The sequence below is a fragment of the Enhydra lutris genome, unplaced genomic scaffold (assembly GCF_002288905.1).
Source record: "Enhydra lutris kenyoni isolate GAN:26980312 unplaced genomic scaffold, ASM228890v2 scaffoldscaffold12, whole genome shotgun sequence".
NCBI classification, from domain to species: Eukaryota; Metazoa; Chordata; class Mammalia; order Carnivora; family Mustelidae; genus Enhydra; species Enhydra lutris.
Window position 1 is genome coordinate 17,376,698 of NW_019154096.1, and position 11,186 is coordinate 17,387,883.

Sequence of the window (11,186 nt, forward strand, 5' to 3'; positions counted from 1 at the left end):
CAAAATTTAAACAATGGGGAGCTTTAGACACTGAATTGTGTGTGTGTGTGTGTGTATGTATAATTAAGGTGGTGAATTTTTTTCTTTTTTTTTTTTTCATTCTTTTCTGTCCATGTTCTATATCAATAAAATGGACACATCTGAAATTTTCATTTAAGACAGACTTGGGATGCCTGGGTAGCACAGTTGGTTGAGGGTCAGACTCTTGATTTTGGGGTCAGGATTGTGAGATTGAGCCCTGTGTCAGGCTCTGCCCTCAGCAGTGCTGTCTGCCTTGAGAGTCTCTCTCCCTCTCCTGCTGCCCTTCCCCTCAACACTCTCTCTCTCTCTCTCAAATAAATAAATCTTAAAAAAAAAAAAAAGAAGAAGAAGAGCATCTTTAATCTATAGCACTATGCTGTTTTTACTCTACATTTGTAGACATTTTTCTAAGACCTTCTAAGCCATTCCAAGAAATGAGCTTTTCTCGGAGAGGAACCTCACATACAGGCAGGCCTGGCTCTCCTGCCCACGCTGTAGTGGGGACACTGGTAAGTTTTGTAAATGTGGAGGCAGGTGTGGGGGATGGTGAATGGGAGCTTTGATACCCATGTCCTGTGGGAAGAGGAGACATGATCGCTATCTCTGAATATCTGAAGTACTGTTTCATGCAAGGATACTTATTTTGTGTGGGTACGCAAGGCACTATGAAAATCAGTCAATGAGAGTTCTACAGAAGCAGACATTAAGTCATTCAATAAAACATGTCTAAGTGCAATGTGGAGGAGGTCATCTCGTGAGAAGTGAGCTAGCTCCCTGTCTCTATGCAGTTCCCTCCTTTGTGGTTGGTGGGACTCTACTTTGGGTAAGGAATTGGACCAGGAGTCTTCAAATAACATTGAGCCCTGGGATTCTGTCATAAGTATGGATATTACATTATTGTAAATGTTGGCTGCGTCAAACAATGTGGACGTGACAAACTGGTTTTGGAAATTTTACTCTACTGATGTGGACTTTGTGAATTTTCCTGTGACGTGTTTCCACAGCTAACCTCATGAAATGCATTGGAGGTGGGTAGGCATGAGGAGGTATCATTTTCTTCTCTTAGTATGTGCAGAAACATTATCAGGGGAAATGGGAGAGAGACACCTGGCCCTGTTGCCTCAGTCGGGACCATGTACTTCTTGGGAAGGATCTTACCTCATGTGGTTTCGGTGTTTCAAGAGACAGTATGCTTTTTTGGTACAGTGTGGCTCCTGAATGCAAGCCAGTTAATTCACCTGGTGTTCAGTTGAGTCAACAGCAGTGCTGTCCAGTGCTGGGGGAGGAGGGAAACATTGGACTTAGAGATGACATGTGGTGTATCAGGCTCCAATATCATGCCTTCCTCAACCATTTTTCAGGTGGTTTTGATGATACTTGATTTTTGCTTCCTGATGATACTTAAGAACATGACTTCACCATATTTTACAATGAAGGTGGGGCTTATAATTATTGAGAAATGTTGTCTAGGGCCCAAGAGCTCCTTCATGACAGAGCCAGAATGAGATCCAGAATACCATCTTCCCGAATCTCAGCCTGTGTTCTTTTCACCACTGTGCCATCTCTTTGACAAGAGTCCCAGAAAATGGCCCTAAGTCTGTGTATTTGTTGATCACACAATGGTTCCCAATGTCCTACAATTCAGTTTTATATTTGTTATCAATAATTGCACCTTTCTAGGAGTACATGGGTGACTCAGTGGGGTTAAAGCCTCTGCCTTCGGCTCAGGTCATGATCTCAGGGTCCTGGGATGGAGCCCCGCATCAGGCTCTCTGCTCAGTAGGGAGCCTGCTTCCCCCCGAACCCTGCCTGCCTCTCTGCCTACTTGTGATCTCTCTCTCTCTCTGTTAAATAAACAAATAAAATCTTAAAAAAAAAATAAATAATTGCACCTCTTTAATGCAAACTGCTGTGGGGGAATATAAATACCACCACTTTGTAATCTCTAGATGCCTTCCTTATAACGGAAACACCCTAGCTTGGTAAGGAATTTCAGAGTTTCAGATCTGTCAGAGTTTAGGGCACACATTTTTGGACACCTCGAATCGGTAGTTTGCAGACTGACGAGAGGGGCACTACATTTACCTGACTGGACGTATCATAGAGAAACAGCTGATTTCTAGATCTCAATCCCTTGTGTTTGTTCAAGGCAGGGTAGCCTTTTCCCGCGTTCTCAAGAATGCACCCTTTTGATTTTATTCCTATTTAAGTCTACCTATAACTTGAGATCATAGCTGAAATTTCTTATTGCTAGGTCCGTTACTAAACGAAACGAGACTGAGACACAGTGAAAGTTATTTAAAGCTTTATTTTATGATAATTATTAGAAGTTAGACTGATTGGCCAGGGGAACAAGACTGAGACAAGGTGAAAATTATGCAAAGCTCTATTCTATGCTAAGCATTAGAAGTCAGACTGGTCAGGGCCGCCTCCGAAGACAGCGACTACCCCCAGCTTACAGGCTCAAGTACTGACTGACTGACCAGTCAGGACCACCTCTGAAAAGGGCGACCCCTCCCAGGCTCACAGACTACCTTTTATAGAACAAAAGCTTGGCCACACATAGGTGGCCAATGATTTGTAACATTGCATAGTCATGCTAGGTCACACGCAGGTGGCCAGTTGAATTACAGTTTACCCTATAGTAGCTGTTTGAACTAACCTATTACTCTGGTCAGAATTGGCGTTCAAGTTTGGGGCCCAAAAGGCGGGGTTTACATTCTTTGGTGGTTAGGGAGACAATATGTGTACTTTTACTGATTGGATGTCTCTGCCTGGCCTGACTCGTCTTTGTATTCTGGGCTCTGTTATCAGGAACTGGCCAACCTGGCCTTGTATTCTGGGCTCTGTTATTAGGAACTAGCTGACCATATTTTACTGATTTCCCAGACTTGCTTCTAAGTAAGTTTCTCTGGGGGGAGGGGGGCAAGGTCAGTTTAAGTTTTACTGCACAAACAACAAAATGGCTTTCAACCAAGATGGAGTCGCTCTGGCTAAATAGGTCCTTACACTTATATAATCCTAAACAAAGGGCTGGTGAAGGGAACCAGGATTCTTATTAGGGGAGGGACACCCTAGCAGAAACACAGAGAGGTGTGAGGTGGGGGAATGGGCAGGGCAGATGAGAGGGGTTGCAGTTGGACACAGAACAAAGCCCAAAGCTTGCCTTTGTGCTCTCGCTCTGGCCTGCCTTTCCGATTTCCTCTAGCCCCTCAGTGCTGACTTGCGCGTCGCCAGCCACTGGCTTCCCTCCAGAACCTCTCCATTACTCTGCTCTCCCCCTATACAACAGTTATGACAGGTTAGGCCGGGTACCTGGAATGCCCTTCTTTTTCTTCTCTACCCGGTTAATTTCTACTCAGCCTTCAGATTCCAGGTCAATTGTCACTTCCCCAAGGCAGCCTTATAACTTAGAACACCATGTGCCTCTTCTCTGTAGGACGAATCCCAGGTGCCCCTTTAAACTTCATAGTGTGATTCCTTGACTCACACCTGCCTCCCCCACTAGCCCGTTATTCCATGAACAAGAGGCCATGTCTATGCCTTTTATCCACAGTATGTCCCCCCAATGCCAGGTGTAGGAGCTGGCACAGAGTGAGTCTTCAGAGGGAGTGTTTGCAGAGTATGTGTGCATCAGCTATGTTTAAAAAAAAAGGTGGGGGAGAACAATGAGAAAGTACATTTTCTTCCAGCTGGAGAGGATCAAAGAGGAAGTGGCATTTGAAGGCTGAATAGGATTGGGGGTGGCAGAAGAAAGGAGAGCATTTTAGGAGTCTGAGCAGAGCCACAGAGGGAGAAGGCCCAGGACCAGTGAGACCTGGGAAATAAGGTTAATTCACCTATGGGAAATACAAGCCATGTTTGCCTGTCTGTCAAAATCACTAGAATTAAGAACGTGTCCAACAATCCATCTATCCAACCAGCCATTCACCAGTAATCATTGAGGATTCTGTAAAAGCCAATCACTGTAATAGTTAAAAGGGATACAGGCTGCCTCCTGACCACATATATCTGAGGTGGCTGGTGAAGTTTTCTGAACCATCAAGGCCAATCTCAGTCACTGTTGGCCTCTGGAATGGTATCCAAATTATCCTGACTGGCCTTACAGCTTTTGTAGTGTTCCAGAACCACAATGTATAAACAGAATCCTGCCTCATTCCCTGTCCTGTGACACTGTTTATCTTCTTCATGACATGGGTTACTATCTGAAATTATTTGTTTACTTGTTTATTGTCTGTCCCCCTACCCCTGCCTCATGGGAGTGCCTGGCCTGTCTTTTTCACTGAATACTGCCAAAATGCCGATTAATGAAGACTCGTTCAATGAACAAATGAATTGGTTCTAGAGCAAACCCTTCTCAGAAGATCCGATTTAGAACAGGGCTAAGGAATAGCTCCCTCTCTGTTGACTGAAAAAAAGAGACTTGGAAGAATCCCTCCAGCATGTAGAATAGAGAGAGGAATCTTTGGGGTGCCCCATGCGGTCTGAGTGTTCTTTCTAAGATGGCGGTAGTTGATAGCTGATGGTGGTCCTCCCCCACATAAAATAGGCTTCTGCAAGGTGGAAACTGGGCTCACATGTAGCCTGTGTCCCCAGATGGTAATGAACTCTTCTGAGATTGCTCTATAGCAGAGATTCTCAAACATTGGTGGGAATCATGATCATCTGGGGAATTTGGTGAAAATACAAAGGCCCAATACCTATCCTATTTCAGCAAGCCCTGGCATCTGTGTTCTCTATCAGCTCTCCAGCTAATTCTGATACACACCAGAGCTTGAAAACTACTGCTGTGTATGGCTGCATTTCCCAAAGTTAGTTTCATGGAACACCATTTTCTCAGAATGTTAATAGTTAAATAAATGAATTATCAGGTTAAATATATTTTCCCACTGCATATGGTTTAGAATCATTAAAATGCAAATGTGCATTATGAATCTCCTAGAGGGGAAAAAAGTATACAAATTCTTCCCAAACTTCTTTGACCATGGAACCGTTTACTTCTAGGGAACATGCATACTTTCGCAACTACAATAGTTAATATTCAGAATATACTTTAGTAAACACTTCACAAGTACAAACACTGGACACCCCTCTCTCTCCTTAGGAGAACTTCAAGCACTTATCTTAAAGCACTCTGTCCTAAAGCAGTTCACAGTTAACAGCTGGAGTGGCCAATTTTTAGGTTATTTTTGAATTTATCTAAAACCTTGTTTCTTAAAATCATCCATGGACTAACAGTTTCTAGTATCGCTTAGGTGTTTGTTAGAAATGCAGAATCCCAGGTCCCTCCCCAGAGCTACTGAATTGGAATCTGCATTTTAATAGGATTTCTGTATGGTTCATTTGCATATAGAGAAGTGGTTCATAATCAGGGGTATAGAAATATGTGGAGAGCAATTAATATGCAATTACTGGCCCATTTCTCCCCTTCCTTTATTCTAATTTCTGATTGACTCTTGTAAAGAGAGAGAGAAGGGGAGAAAGTGCCCCTAGGCAATACTCATATACTCATATACTCTAGATCTTCCCTTCTTTGGCTCAAATTTTCCAAGGCTGGACTCCTGGCTGAGAAAGTCAGAGATCGTAGTCCTTGATCTTCAGGATATCCAGCAAAAAGCAAGCACTTCCTGAAACTTGGAGTGTTTCTCAAAGAATAAATTCTATAAATTATTTATTAGAGATAATAGAGAGAAAACTGGCTGTGATTCAAATAAATTAGGGCAAAAATTTGTTCGGGATTTTATCATTGTTTTTAGGTTTCTTAACACAAGAGAACTAAGAGTGAAGCTCAAGATTATCCTGTACTATTCTCAAGAGCGTTCACCTCCGTCTCTGAAAGAGCCTGCCAGGTGTACCGCCCTGGATCATCCAGGAAGTCATCCTCGTTTTGTTGTTGTTCAGAGAGACTTCCCCAAGTTTCTGGCCTTCACCATGTAGCTAGATTCTTTCCCTTGCCTCGCCTTTTGGTTTAAAGCTGTATAATCATGATATGCCTCGATAATGGTTTTCTTTATATTTATGTTGCTGATGGTTTATTCTTTTTTTTTTTTTAAGATTTTATTTATTTATTTGACAGACAGAGATCACAAGTAGGCAGAGAGGCAGGCAGAGAGAGAGGAAGGGAAGCAGGCTCCCCGCCAAGCAGAGAGCCCAGGACCCTGGGATCATGACCTGAGCCGAAGGCAGAGGCTTTCACCCACTGAGCCACCCAGGCGCCCCTGATGGTTTATTCTTGAATCTGTGCCAGAATTTCATGAATTTGTATGTTGGTATCATTTTTCAAATTGGGAAACTTCTTGGCATTACATCTTCAAATATGATTTCTGCTTCATTTTCTCTTATCCTTCTAGGGCTCCTTATTATATGTATTAATACCTTTTCACCATGCCCCACATATCTCTTGTGCTTTTTCTATTACTTTCCACTCCTGTTTTCTCTGTGCTTCACTTTGGATATTTTCTATTGGTCAGTCTTCCAGTTCATTAATCCTGTCTTCTGTAATCTCTACTAATCCTGTCTTCTAATCTCTACTAAACACATAATATCATATGTATTTCAAAATTCTGAAATTTTCATTTGATCCTTTTTTAGAGATAATACTTCTCTGAAAAATTCTCCATTTTAAAATTTATTTTCTCTAAAAAATTTATTTTCTCTGTATTCTTGAACATATAAATCATAGTTTTTTTTTAAGTCCTTGTCTACTCACTGCAAAATCTATGACACCTGTGGTTCTATTTCTACTGAATGCTTTTACTTGTGGTTTTCATAATATGGTCCTGACTCACAGCGAGTCTGGAAATTTTTTATTGAATGCTGGTCATTGTATATTAAAAAATACATACTTCCATAAGACTTTTTCTTCCTTCACAGTGAGTTCATCTTTTCCTCTGCTAGGCAGATGAAATTGGGATTGATTCAGTCCCAATCTTAAACCAATCAGACATTGAACTGAGTTGAGAATGACTTTCAGTTTTGGTAAGGTTTAGTATGCCTCTGATTTGTTACTAAGGTGTTGTCTTTCAGGGTTTTCAACTGAATGAATGGTGGTGTGTTCACTGGCCTCCCTATTCCTAGCAGGATCTAATCTTTATCTCTTCAGCATTATGAAACAGTGGAAAACTTCCATCTAATTTTCAGAGGTTTTGGCTTAACTTCCAAGTTCTAAAGTCTACTCTCTGTCTCCTTAGCTCCAAAAGTCCATGAAAAAAAAAATGTTACTTTGGGTTTCAGAAGTTTTATGATTAGCTTTTTAATAACCTGCCCTCATAGCCTCAGAAATTAGACAATGTCTTGAAAGACTGTGTGTTTGAGGTCCCTCAAGACTTTAATTACATCTTTGTAGCCCCACAAGACCATTAAAATCTCTGCTGGTTTTTCTTTCCCACAGCTATCTGGGAGAAACTCAGATTGCCAATCTCTGAGAACCTGCATATGTCTCAAAGGAAAAAGTGGCTGTAGATTGCCAGAGAGCTGAAGTTCTTTCTACTTGAGAGATTTAGTCATTCTTGTCTTCTTTAATTCAGCAACTGTCTGATGTCTTTAAATGAATGAATCTATGTGTTATACAGTATTTGTAGTTGTACCCTCAGCTCTGAGCAGTGCAAATATCTCATCCTTCCCCAGCATGGGTTCCCAACACAGGTCAAGGGTCCTAGACTTCCACCTGATCAAATGGAATATTACCAGAAAAAAAAAAAACTGTTATGAAACTATAACAGCATAAACTGAACACAGAATGAGCTAAAGCAAGAAATAACTTTTGGTGGAAGAATGATTATTTCTTTTTTTTTTTTTAAGATTTTATTTATTTATATGACAGACAGATCCCAAGTAGGCAGAGAGGCAGGCAGAGAGAGACAGGGGTTTTAGGGGGAAGCAGGTTCCCTGCTGAAGCAGAGAGCTTGATGTGGGGCTTGATCCCAGGACCCTGGGATCATGACCTGAGCCAAAGGCAGAGGCTTTAACCCACTGAGGCACCCAGGTGCCCCAGAATGATTATTTCTAATCTAGTAATGTTCTCCTAACAAAAGAAAGGGAAGCATTTTCTCTTGGCATTCATTCTCTGAAGAATTATTTTCATCTGAAATATTCCCATGTTTTCCTAATACTAAATCTAAAAAGCACATGTCTGATATCTTGAGGAGAGAACCTATTATTTCCAATTTCTTGATGACAGAAAATAGGAATAATAATGGATTAAAGATATTTGAAAAGCTATAGATCCTAAAATATTAGGTGACAACTTACAGCTCAATATAATTTTTTCTATTCACATGGAAATCTTATGAGAAAGAGGGAATAAGAGAGAGAAAAGGAAGTTCAGTGGATACGTAATCATACAGCATGAGGTTATTACTGTGCTTTGATGTGTTTTTCCAAACCAATTATAAAACCCTTGAAGGCAAGGTCCCTCTGTAGTTCTGTAACCCAGAGAATTTCAGATTTGAGATCTAATAGACCTATTATGTTCACAGAAGTGTTATTGGAAATAATATTAAAGTATATACTTCTATTAAAGAGAATCAACCACAAGAAATGTACTTACTTTGTTTACCAAATGACCACTTATATTGCTTCTAAAAATTTCCAACATTGGTCATCAACTCCTTGAATCTACTTGAGCTAAATACACCATCTTTCTCCTTATTTTGCGTCATTGTAATATTTATTCATATATCAGCCTAATGCTGATTATTACTGGGCATCCTGTCTGAAGTCCTTAGAATAGATTATTTTAGTACTTTGTGCCCTAGTAGTCATTTTTAAACATACCGGTAATGACTCCAGCAGATAAAACATTCAATAGTCTTTCATAAAAAGAAACTGCCCTAAACATGAACAAAATGTTCATTCTCATTTCTTTCTTAGTGCCATATCTGAGTCAACTAAAGTTCTTTTCTACAGACTTTACCTCTGAAGGGTTGGCATGAAAAGTGAGGAAAAATTAAAAGTCAGCTCATCATGATTAAAATGTTGAGGCATTGCTAATAGTTTTCAGATCTATTGTAGAGGAGGAAAAATGTTTTTCTAGGTTCTTGACTGTGACACTTCTCCCCTCCCCATAATAAAAGATAGATCAACCAGAGAAAAACTGTTTTAATTGCGTATGTATGCAGGGGAGCCTCACAAAGGTATGAGACTCAAAGAAGTGACCAAAAGCAGGAAGCTTTGATACCTTTTAGACAAAAATAATAAATTTGTGAAGAATTGACAAAACAAAGAAGTTTGGGCTGGGGGTAATAAAATGGTGAAAAAGTAACAAGATTTGTTCATATAGCCTATTAGCCCGAAACTCCCTGCCTGGTTCTAAGGATGCCTTCTACCCTCCTGGGTAGAGAGGGTGGCTTTTCCATGGCAGATTAACCTCCTGCTTTCAGGAGAATTCAAGAGAGTCAGAGTATCCTTTTTACATTGGCTGTTTCTCAGGTACCTTTAATTCAAAATAATCAATATGCCAAAGGAGCATATTTTGGGGTGACATCCTGAATCTCTGCACAGTCTAAATCAAGATTGATGTACTTCAGCACCCACAACTCAGACATTGTTGTGACATTTTTTGTTGGAGATGGATAGGACTCTAGAAACCTGTAGTCTCCTTTCTTTTGTATACCTGGGGAAACTGAGAGATGGATTGATAGTGTGATTTTCTATGAATCACATGAAGAGTTAGTAGCAGAGAAAGGATGATAGCCTAAGCCTCTTAATTTTTCTTAAAATTGAAACTCCTTGGAAACAAGTAACATATTTACTTTTCTTTAGAAACTCACTTTCCTCTTAGCGTGCATCGGTATATAAAAAATACCTGAATCAGAATCTCTGTGTTATATTGTGTATTGTGTGCTCACCTTGCACAAAAAGGGAAAGGGAAGAATAGGAAATATGTATTTTTGTTGTTGTTGTTTAAGTAGGCTCCATGCCCAGTGCATGAGGTGAGGTCGACTGGGATACTGGGTTGATCACCATTTTGTGGGTTCGGATATTCGTATTAACTTTATCAATGACAATGTTGATATGAACATTCTTATATATTTTCTAGGTGCAGATACACAAGAATTTCTCTAGCACACACTCATGTGCATGGAATTGCTATGTTATAAAATGTATATTTGACTTTGCTGGATAATTGCAAATTGTTTTCTGAAGTAGTTTACTAATTTATCATCACCCCAGTTGGTGTGAATGTTGCTCTTATCCACCTCCTTGTCAGCCCTAAGCATTGTCTGTCTTTTGAATTTTAGGCATTTTGCTGGATGTGTGTGCAGACTTCATTTTTGTTTGAATTTACCTTCCATGATTACAAGGTTAGGTTGAGACTCCCTAAATGTTAATTGCTACTTTCTATTGAATTAGTTTTCTTTCTCTTTCTCTCTCTTTTTAAAATTAGCCGGTAGAAGATCTTTCTCCTCTCTGATTTTCTCACAGGTGTGTGTGTGTGTGTGTGTTTGGATGAGCAGAAGATCAGAATGTTAATTTAGTCATTTTTCAATAGTCTTATGCTTAGTACATTTTTGTTTCTTTTCCTATTCAAGGTCATGGAATATCCTCATATATTAATGTTTTATTATTGAGTCTGATGATTGGTATGGGTCTTAGGTATGTACCCATTCCAGGTTATTATAGTTCTTTTCAGGTTTTGGTTGCTAAGAGATTTTCTTTTTAATTATGTATCCCTCAAATGCATGTAAATTTGAAGGGATGTTTTCTTTTATACCTAATAAGATTTATTTTATTCTGTTTTTATGCTTTAGCCTCTTAATGTAGAGAAGTATAGTAGCTTATATCATGTTATGTTATAATATTAACTAAACTTGAATTCCTGGAATAAATCCTATGTGATTAGTATATGTTATTTTTATATACTTTATTGCATTTAAGTAGAGACTGATTGGTCTGTAAGTTTCCTTTCTTATGTTGACATTGTATTATTTGGATATCAAAGCTAGATTACGATTTGCTATTTTCCAGAACAGTTTCTGCAAATTTGAAATTAATTCATAATTAAATATTTCTTACAATGTGCATATAAAACTGCCGGGGCTTAGATTTTAGTTTTTTTGGTGAGAAGATTTTATACTGATGATTTGGTTTTGTATCAGTCATAGGATTATTCAGGTCCTTATTCCTTCACTTTTGTCAGTTCTTGGTATACTGCATTTTCCCCT